Raw genomic sequence first — 10,830 nt, 5'->3', positions numbered from 1 at the left:
CTTCATTCAGCAGACATTGCTGCAAACTTGTTTAATGGCAAAATAATCGTGGGGCTTCCCAGGACTTTGATCCCCAGGGCAGAGACAGCAGGTGGAGACAGTCGCCTCGGATCCCCGTCCCCACCTTCTACCTCATAGCACCCAACACTCAGCCTCCCTCAGGCCCTGCATGCTGAGCAATAGACATGTCTTACTCTCAGCCCATACCCTCTGAGTTTCCTGAGAGACTTGGACAGCACAGAAACTTGCACAGCCTGCCCTTGACCAGTGTCCCGCCCTGGCCTGGCCCTCCTGCATGGTCCTCCTGGGTGATGCAGCCCCTTCACCTGTGCTCAGACTGTCAAGGTGAAAGGGACCTTGGCCAGAAAATGGCCATCTTTGGGGTAACTAGGACCAAACAGAACTTGTGAACTGATAATCATCAATTCCTTGATGTTAGCAGAGGAAATGAGAAACTGACCCTACAGCTGAAACTGCCCAGAGGTGAAATCATGCCCCAAAAGGATCCTTCTCGATAGTTTGTTTCTGTGTTTCTCCCATTACACCCTCTTATGTTGATTTACTTTAGATGTTGCGTGCCTACGATTAAGGATTGAAACTAAGTTTTCTTGTTTTTACCTGCCTAATCAACTGCAATCATAAGAATGCCAAGAGAAAGGCACAGCACCCTAGCTGATTATTCTCACCTTCTTGCTTAAAGGAAAATTGCATCCATATTAGTTAGGAGGTACGAATCAGGTATTTTTATGTTCCAGTGATGCTTGACTGAGGTTATTGTCTTTGAACTCTCCCTGGGGGATAAGGACTACAACCCTGAAATATCATCAAAGGCTTGAAGCTGACCAGTCCACCAACTGCAGACTCCATGACACCAAAGCACCCAGTCCATCGTGGGACTCTGACATCTGACTCAGATCCTCTGCTGATCCCATAACCAGCTACCCTCTTTGCTTGCAGGACAAAACCCTTACCTCACCTTCCCACCTCTTCCCCTTTATAAGCCCCAGAACAGGCATCAGAGGTGGGATGATTTTAGCCTGGTCATCCCCGAGATGCCAGTCATTTCAGTAAATCTTCCAATCCTTGCACCAACTTTTGGACTTTCAAGTCATCTGTTCAGTGCAAGGGGGCAAGCCGAGCCTGGCTGCCAGTAACAAGGGGTGGTGGGCCACCTGCAGGAACCCTGAGAACAAGACTCAAGTGGGGTTCACAGGAGAGCGGTCTACAGCTTTCTCTGGAGACAGTTGCAAGAACAATCTCTTCCTTTCATCAAGAAACTGATGCAAATCAAGGGGTGGTGGGCCACCTGCAGGAACCCTGAGAACAAGACTCAAGTGGGGTTCACAGGAGAGGGGTCTACAGCTTTCTCTGGAGACAGTTGCAAGAACAATCTCTTCCTTTCATCAAGAAACTGATGCAAATCATCATATGGTAGTTTAAGCCATTTCCAGTGAATTCAGGCCTCAGTGAAGGTGTTAAAAGGAGGTCCGGTCACCTTCATAAGATAGCCCCTCAGGAACCCTGGACGTGTCTATATGCCAGTGGGCTCTTCTGCCTTCAGGTCCCCACACTGTCCTTCCAGGCCTTTGGCAATACACCTCTCCTGGCCATGCACCCACATCCCACCTGTGGAGGGCTCCTTCCTTATATGAGGGGCTCATGATCATGACCAGGGTATTTACTAAAAGGCCCAGACCCCCAGGGTTGGGGGGGGAGGTCCCAGGTCCCTGCAGAACCTTCAAGGGATAAAAAAGCAAAGCTGTGGGCTGGGGCATAGGCAGGGGGCTGACAGGACATGGGGATCTCCTTCCTATGTTAGAAAATCTCATGCTGTGGAAGAACTGCTCAAACAAAACCCTCAAAGCACAGGTGATCAATGAAACTTTCATGACTGTGGTTTGCATGAAACATGGTTATTTCTGTGAGAGAAGCAGTGCACAGCCCAAGTGACTCAGAGAGGACACATTGGTACTAGCTGAAACCAAGAGGCTCCCCCCCCATGTCACTCATGGAGCTCCCACTGAGTGACAAGACACAGACGCAGACTGATGAGTCACAGAAGAGGGGACCGAATGGCTGATATGCCCACCAGGAGATGCTAGATCTCACTAGTCAGTGGAGAAATAGATTGCAGGGGCATCTCTGGCATTGCAGGGGTCCTGGTGTCTGCTGGGTGGAGGTGCCAGCAGTGGGAGGCAGCGGATTAGATATTTGTGGAGCGTAACGTCCAGAGACAGTTAGGAAAGGGAAACCACGTGACAGTGCGGAGCAGAGAGAAGCACATGCAGATGCGTCCTGATTACACAGAAGGCTGAGAAACAGACAGGATGAAGGAGGCCACTGGGAGTGTTGCTCAGGTTCCCGTCCCCAGCATCACAGTGTGGAGTGAAGAAGGGTGGCTTTGGGCAGAGCTACCAGCATGTTTTCACCAATGACCTGGACACACAGCAGCAGGATGGATATTGAAAGCATCGTACTGAGGGGCGAAAGCAAAAAACAGAACGAGAAATGAACTAGTGTGCATCTGTGTCATTAAAAAGATATGCACATACTGTGGAAGCCCACACGTGAGGCAAAGACCCACACAAACAAAATGTACATGATAAAAGCATTTGAGTCAATTCCTAATGCTGGACGAGGGTGAAGGGGGGGCTGTGAGGACACAAAAGAGCTTAAATAAGTGAATAAAAATGAGAGGAGAGCCTTACGTTGACCACGTAACCTCCACCCAGAGAATTAGAAACTGACCAACCAAACTGTAATGTGACACCACTACACACCCGCCAGAATGACTCAGACCATAAAGGTGGAAAATGTCACCTTCCAGGATGCCAGGAGAACATGTGGAACTAAACAACCAGAAGTCTGTACATTGCTGGTGGGAGGGCAGACTATTACAGTCATTTTGGAAAATGGTTTGGCTGATTTACTCAAGCTGAAAATTTGCATATCCAATTATTCCAAGGTATATCCCACACTCCTATGTTACTAAAAGACATGAACTGGAATGTGCATAGCAGCACTATTTGTAACAGCCTGTAATGAAAATAGCCTGATCACCCATCAATAGTAGAATGGGTAAATTGTTTGCAGTATATTTACACAACAGAATACTGCACAGCAACAATTAACTAGATACAGTGACAGAGATGAATCTCAACAATTGATGTGGCATAAAAAGAGCCAGACACAATGAGCACATACTGTATGTTTTCATTTCTAGACAGTACAAAAGCAGGTCAAGTTAATCTGTGCCATTAGAAGTCAGGAAGTGACCACCCTTGGTGGAGGGGCAATTAAAAATAAAGTGTGCACATGGGGGCTCTTGGGGCACTGGTGATGCTACATTTCTTCCTTTGGGTGATAGTTACATGAGTGTGTTCACTTTTGGAAAAGTCATCAGGCTGTTCATTGCTGCTAACTGTCAATAAAAAGTGGGAAAAAAAGAAAAAAAGAAATTGTAGTGTGGCATTAAAAGAAATACAAATAATAGGACAGATCACAGAGAAAATTTTTCTTATTGACAAAATATTAAATGTGGAGTATACGTAAAGCAAATGTATTTCACAGGGCCTGGTTTTCCAAAGCCTTGCAGTTTCCGGTTTGGCCTAGCTTCTTAAAAGTACATATAAAATGTTGACCTTGCAGGGGACAGGAAACTTTCCCCAGGCTAGTCTCTGTTGTAAGATAAAGAATTGTAGCACAGTAAGGTCGCGGGCTCAAAGGACAGACAGGTTACTTATTGATATGTAAAGATACTGGGAAATTGCTATAAGAAGAGAATGCTTGCTAAGATCAAGCTTTTGTTGGTGGATCAACTTAATTTCTTGAAAATTGTATTATGGAAGGTCACCTTGCTTGTTTTACTGAATGTTATCAGCTTCTATTGTTAAACTATACTTAGCAAAAACCCCACCTATGTTCTCTTTCTGTAACTTCCTGGTCTGGAGAATAAATGCGAGAAAAGGACACCAATTTGGGGTTAATTTCCGCAATGGAAAGAATGCCTCTCTCTTGAGAGTTCCAGGAGATTACCCCCTTTTTGGGGCTTCTCACTGCTCAGAAGAGATGAGCTTTGACAAATCTTTGGTGGCTCCATCACCCGGGGAAAAGAGGGTACAAATCCATGGGAGGCAAAGCAACAATTAAAAATAAGCATACACATGGAGGGCCTACGGTCAGACTATGAAGTCAGACTGGCTTGATCCCTGCTTGCAACACACAAATGCAAGCGCACACGCACGCACACATGCGTGCAAGTGGCAATGTCTTATCCTAACTTCTGTAACATGAATCCCTCACTTCGCAATATCTGTTGCTAATTACTTCCTACTTGTACACTTTGATCTTCTTTCATCTTCCCGTTCCTCATGTCAAAAGCTGTGGAGTCACCTCCGCTTCCTACTTTTTCCTTGCGTCCAATAATTGGCTCCTCAGGAGGCTTCTATCTCCGATCTGCCCACCTCCACCCTCCTTCTGGTCCATACCTCTCACTTGCATGCTCACTGTTGTCTGCTGGCTGGGTTCCTGGCATCCACTCCCAATCCCCTAGAATGCTCTGTCCACACAGCAACTAGAATGATTCTTCTGAGATCTGAATCCGATCATGTGATGTTTCTGCTCCTCAGTACCATTTGACTAAAACCCAAGTCCTCCCCAACTGCCCTGCTGCTGCCCTGCTTCTCTGAGCTCAGTTTCTCTTTTCCAGCTTTACCATCCTCTCCTTCCTCTCTCAGGGGCTTGTGGCTGGTTGGGCCCCCTTCCTGGAGCATCCTTCCCAACCTCTCACAGTACTCATTCTTTCAAATGGTTCACGCCTCTGTCCAAATTATTAGGCCTCATGGCTAGCCTAACATCAGCACAGCCAGGGTAAGCAACTCTCTCCCTTCTCCCCCACCCCTTTCCCTTTTCCTCTCTGGAAATTGAGATTCCTCTCCTGGGAAGGGGTAAACATTACTGTTCTCAAGGGAATGCCTTGTGGGTTGCGTCTAGCAGACTCTGGGCCGGAATGCTTTGTACTGAGATAGTGGCTAATTGGGAGCCTATGACTTAACCTACCAGATGTTATCAGACCACAAGGACTGTGTCACCTTGCATACCACAGATTTCAAAATTGCCCATTACTCTGAACCCTCCCTAAAAGTCTTATTAACCCTCTGCATTCATTAGTTGAGGGAACTGATCTGGCTCAGTCTCCCCTCCATGTTAGTGGAATAAAGCTTTTGGCTGAAATGGCTTCTGACTCAGGTTTCTCTCTCTTCTCTGTCTCTCTGAACCTAACACAAATTTCTCCTCTGAGGGTTCTACCCTGACCATCCGATTCACAAAGGCACCCGACTCCCGTCCTGCATGATTTTCATCAGAGCCCTTCTCTGATGTTATCTTTATATGTACATATCCATCTACCTACCTATCATCTATCTGTCATGCATGTAGCTGGCTATTATCTATCTATGACGTATGTATGTATGTAGCCAGCTATCATATATCTGTCTGTCCATCACCTTTAGCTCTCTCGATCCTTTGTTTTTATTTTATTGGGATAAGAATACTTAACATGAGATCTTTTCTCTTAATATATTTTTTTCTTTCTTTCTGTTCTTTTTTTTTTCTGACTGACAAAGGGCCTGGACCTTGGTGTTATCAACACCGTGTTCTAACCAACTGAGCTAACCATACAGTCTGTTAGCCTCTTAGCAGATTTTTAAGTGTCTGACACGGTATTGTTAACTATAGGCACAATGTTGTGCAGCAGATCTCTACAGCTTATTTATCATGCAATCTTGCACAGCTGAAACTTTACCTTACCCGAGGGGACTCCTTCTCGGACCTCCTTCACTCTCTCAGCAGTTCCCGCTGCTGACGCTTCGCCCTCGTCCGTTTTCTCCACGGCACCCCCCCCCCACTCCTCTCTTAGCCTCTGGCAACCACCATTCTATTCTCCATTGCTATGAGTCTGACCCTTTTGACACCTCATATAAGTGGAATCACACTGTATTTGTCCTTCTGTGAATGGCCTATTTCACTTAGTATAATATCCTCCAGTTTCATCCATGTTGTTGGAAATGGCAAGATTTCCTTCTTTTTTAAGGCTGAATAATATTTTATAGTATGTATATACCACATTTAGTTTATCAATTCATCTGTTGATGGAAATTAAGGTTATTTTTACACCTTGGCTATTGTGAATAATGCTGCAATGAACATGGGTGTCAGATATCTCTTTGAGATCCTGATTTCAATTATTTTGGATAAATGCTCAGAAGTGCGATTGCTGGATCATATGGTAGTTCTATTTTTAATTTTTTGAGGAACCTCCATACTGTTTTCCATTGCAGCCACACCATTTTGTATTCACACTAACAGTGTACGAGGGTTTCGATGTCTCTCTCCTTTTTTTCTTTTGGATCATAGCCATTCTAACAGATGTAAGGTGATATCTCATTATGGTTTTGATTTAAATTTCCTTGATCACTAGTGACATTGAGCATCTTTTCATACATCTAGTGGCCACTTGTATGTCTTCAGAGAAATGTCTATTCAAGTCCTTTGCCCCTTTTTAACTTGGGTTATTAGTTTTTTGTCTTTGCTATTGACTTTGAGTTCCTTGTACATTTTGGAAATTAACTCCTTATCAGATATATGGTTTGCAAATATTTTCTCCCACTCTGTAGGCTGCCTTTTCTTTTTTTTTTTTTTTTTTTTTTTTTAAAGATGACCGGTAAGGGGATCTTAACCCTTGACTTGGTGTTGTCAGCACCACGCTCAGCCAGTGAGCAAACTGGCCATCCCTATATGGGATCCGAACCCGGGGCCTTGGTGTTATCAGCACCGCACTCTCCCGAGTGAGCCATGGGCCGGCCCGTAGGCTGCCTTTTCATCTTGTTGATTGTTTCCTTTGCTGTGAAGAAGCTTTTTATTTATTTATTTATTTATTTATTTATTTTTGAACTGGAAGGGGATCTCAACCCTCGGCATGGTGTGGTCCACACCACGCTCAACCAGTGAGCGCACTGGCCATCCCTATATAGGATCCGAACCTGCAGCCTCGGCACTCCCAGCGCCGCACTCTCCTGAGTGAGCCACGGGGCCGGCCCTGAAGGAGCTTTTTAGTTTGATATAGTTTCACTTGGCAATTTTTGCCTTTGTGGAATAAAGCTTTTGGCTGAAATGGCTTCTGACTCAGGTTTCTCTCTCTTCTCTGTCTCTCTGAACCTAACACAAATTCCTGTGCTTTTGGTGTTATATTCATTATCCAAGGACAATGCCATGAAGATTTTTTCTTACATTTTCTTCTAGGAGTTTTACAGTTTTAGGTCTTACATTTATATCTTTAACCCATTTTTAGTTGATTTTTGTGTTTGGTGTAACATAACAGTCCAATTTTATTCTTTGGTATGTGGATATCCAGTTTTCCCAGCACCGTGTATTGAAGAGATTATTCTTTCCTCCTTGTGTATTTTCAGCAACTTCATGGAAAACTAGTTGGCTGTATATGTGTGGATCTGTTTCTGGACGCTCTATTCTGTTGCATTTCTTCCGATCTGTTTTTAAGAGGGTACCATACTGTTTCTTGTTTGTTTGTTTGTATTTTAAATATTTATTGCATTAGAAACAAACTTCTCTATTGGAGGTAGTTTTGGAGACTCTGCAGGTTGGTATTATTGTCTTGCTGGCTTTCAAAATATGTGCTTCTACTTTTAGTCAATGCACCAATAAAATTCCTTCCTTACTGTCATCAAGAACTGTTGCTGAAACATAGTAGGGCTGAAAGCTGACCACCCCTTTTCTTTAGCTAGAATGAAATTGGTGACTGCAACAATATTCTTTGAGTGATGATTGCATGCATAGTATTATTCCAGTTGTTGTGTGAAGTGTCTACAAAGAAGGAATAAATAGGTATTGCTACTGTAGTAACTTGGGTTAGAATAAGTATTCTAGTTTTATAACTTTTAAAACCAGATATATATTGAATACACAGACGTCCTCTCCTCTCTGCTTCTCTGTTTCTGTCTTAGAGCTCACCCATGGCTTCCTGGGGCTCATTGCCTTCCTACACCTCTCTTCTTAGGTAGGATCTTGCTGTTCCCTACATTTATTTTTTTTTTCTTCATACTGTTTTAGTTACTGTTCTTTTGTAGTATATTTTGAAATAAGGAAGGGTGATGCTTTCAGCTTTGTTCTTCTTTCTCCAGATTGTTTTGGCTATTTGACTGGCTATTTGGCTATTTGATTCCATATAAATTTTACAATTAGTTTTTCTATTTCTGTGAAAAATGCTGTTGAGATTTTGATATGGATTGCATTTAATCCGTAGATTGCTTTGGGTTGTATGGGCTTTTTCACAAGATTGTCTTTCAATCCATGAACGTGGGATGTCTTTCCATTTGTCTATGTCTTTAACTTCTTTCATCAATGTTTTGTAGTTTTCAGGGTACAAGTCCTTCACCTCCCTAGTTAAGTTTATTCCTAAGTATTTTATTACTGACGTTATTGTAAATTGTATATCATGTATCTTTATATCTGTCTATCTATATATCTACCTACTCACCTATTGTCTTTCTCTCCAGCCAGAATATGACCTCCTTGAGAGCAGGAATCCCATCTGTCTGGCTCATAGAACTGGTACATGGTACGTACTTTAGAACTATTTGTTGACTTAATTTTTTTTACTGTCCATTCAACATGTTAATATATGTACATACTATATTCTATCCATTTCTTTGCTGATGGACCTAATGCCAGTCTTTTAACTATTATTGCAATGAGTACTCTCGCACATAGGACTTCTGTTGAAATGTAAATTAACTTATAAATGAATTAATAAAAGTAAAACAAATGACCCAACTTTATTTTTCTGAGTGGTATGCCAGTTGTCACATCCCAACTTAGGGATAATCTGTTTTTCTCCCACTAATACAATGAGGTGTTTATACAGTAAGGCACTAATCTCACACTAATATAGTAAGGGCACTGAGCTGTGACTTAAATGCTTGGGCTTTTCTTGCTGGGTAACAATACAGGGGGAGAAGTCCAGAAGCCTGGGCTCTCTCCTGTGGGTGGCTCTCCATTCCTGATGACAGGGCCAGGACCAGCCCAAGGCCAGAGAGTGCTCAGAATTGAAGGATGTCCTCACTCATGGGAGCCTGAGCACCAGAGCCTCCATAAGTTTTGCATCCTAGGTGCATGGCTTGCCTCACCTGGATCCAGCCCTACCCTAAGCTTGTGTCCTTACTGTGTGACCCAAGATGGTCACTGCCCTGTATGTGGCCAGGCCTCAGGCTGGGGAAAACCCAGAGGAAGTGACTTGTTTTTAAGTTAGAGATGATCAAGTGCATGGAATTCTCTATTCTGCACTGTCCACCACTGCAGCCACTAGGCACATGTGACTCTTTGAGCCCATGAAATGTAGCTAGTGCAACTAACTGAATTTTTAATGATGCTTCATTTTAATTAGTTTACATTTAAAATTAAATGGCCACACATGGCTAGTGGCTGCCATATGGGGCAGCACAGGAGAATTCACACTCAGAACTTCTGCCTCTATTGCCCTGACCCAGATGTTGCCACATGGCTGAGTACTGGGGAGTCTGGGGGTGTCATCCCTGGCTGGATAGCCATGTGCCCAGCTCCGAACTGGAGATGGGGCAGGAGGCGGGCTTGGGGTTGCTGCTGAAACAACTGAGGGGACCTCAGTGAGAGTAACAGCATCTGACTTGAAGAAGACAACTTCATTTTGTGTTATCTTTCATATTTATAAATACATGGGTCTCTTTCCAGTCTGTCCATGTAGTCCACAGGGTGGTTTGTCACATCAAACTATTTTAATTTCTATACATTCGAATGTGTTTTAATGTCTAGTAAAGCTAATCTTCTCTTATTTCCTCTTCTTTTTCATAATTTTCTTCATTATTCTCATATGTTTAGTTTTTCTGCAATAAGCTAAGTATTTAGCTCAGAAGAGAATCCTGTTTTTACGTGAATCCACAATTAATTTATAATATGGTGTGATAAGAACTGACTGAGGAGATCTGCTTTGTCTTTTACTGAAATTTTGTTTTCTGTTTCATGCTGGAGGTTTGAAGTTTTCTCCACACAAGTTCAGCATATATCTGGCTACTTTTCACACCTATTGTTTCTGTTGGAATTGTGAAGAGAATCTTTTCTTCCTTTTTTTTTTCTCCCTCAAACTGGTTTTTATTTATATAGCGAAAAGCAGCTCTATTTAGCATCTGAGTGTGTTGCTAGCCGTCTCTTTTTATGAGTCTTCAATTGTATCTGGTTTCCCAAGCACATGGTGGTACCATCTTTCAATTTCACTTTCTTCTTTACAATTTTTCATCTCTTGGGTTATTTTCTTGCCTTAAATCGACATTCAGTAACCGTAGTGACAAAATGAGAAGGTGTCTGGTGTTTCAGTATCAAGTTTAATATTCATTTTTGGCTCAAGATGAGCTTTTTATCATAATAAGAAAATATCCACTTATAAAAGTGCTTTTAAAATTTAATCAGGAGTGCTAATTTTTTTAAAATGTCATTTTAGCTCCTATGCAGATAATTATGTGGTTTTTCTTCTTTGACATATTAACATGGTGAACTATGTTAATAGATTTTCTAATGTGAATTTTCCTTGCATTCCTGGGAGATACATTCTATTTGGCTATGATATATTATTATTTTAATGAGCTTTAGAATTAAATTTAATTAGCTAATATTTCATTTAGGCTATTTGAAGAGATTGTTCTTTTTTTTTTTTTTGTCTTTTTTATCTTTTTCCGTGTCCAGCAACGGATCGCAACCCTCAGTGTTGCGCCCGTACCGGACCGGGAC

The sequence above is a fragment of the Galeopterus variegatus genome, unplaced genomic scaffold (genome assembly GCF_000696425.1).
Source record: "Galeopterus variegatus unplaced genomic scaffold, G_variegatus-3.0.2 Scaffold12130, whole genome shotgun sequence".
NCBI lineage: Eukaryota > Metazoa > Chordata > Mammalia > Dermoptera > Cynocephalidae > Galeopterus > Galeopterus variegatus.
Note: the sequence above shows the minus strand (reverse complement) of the source record.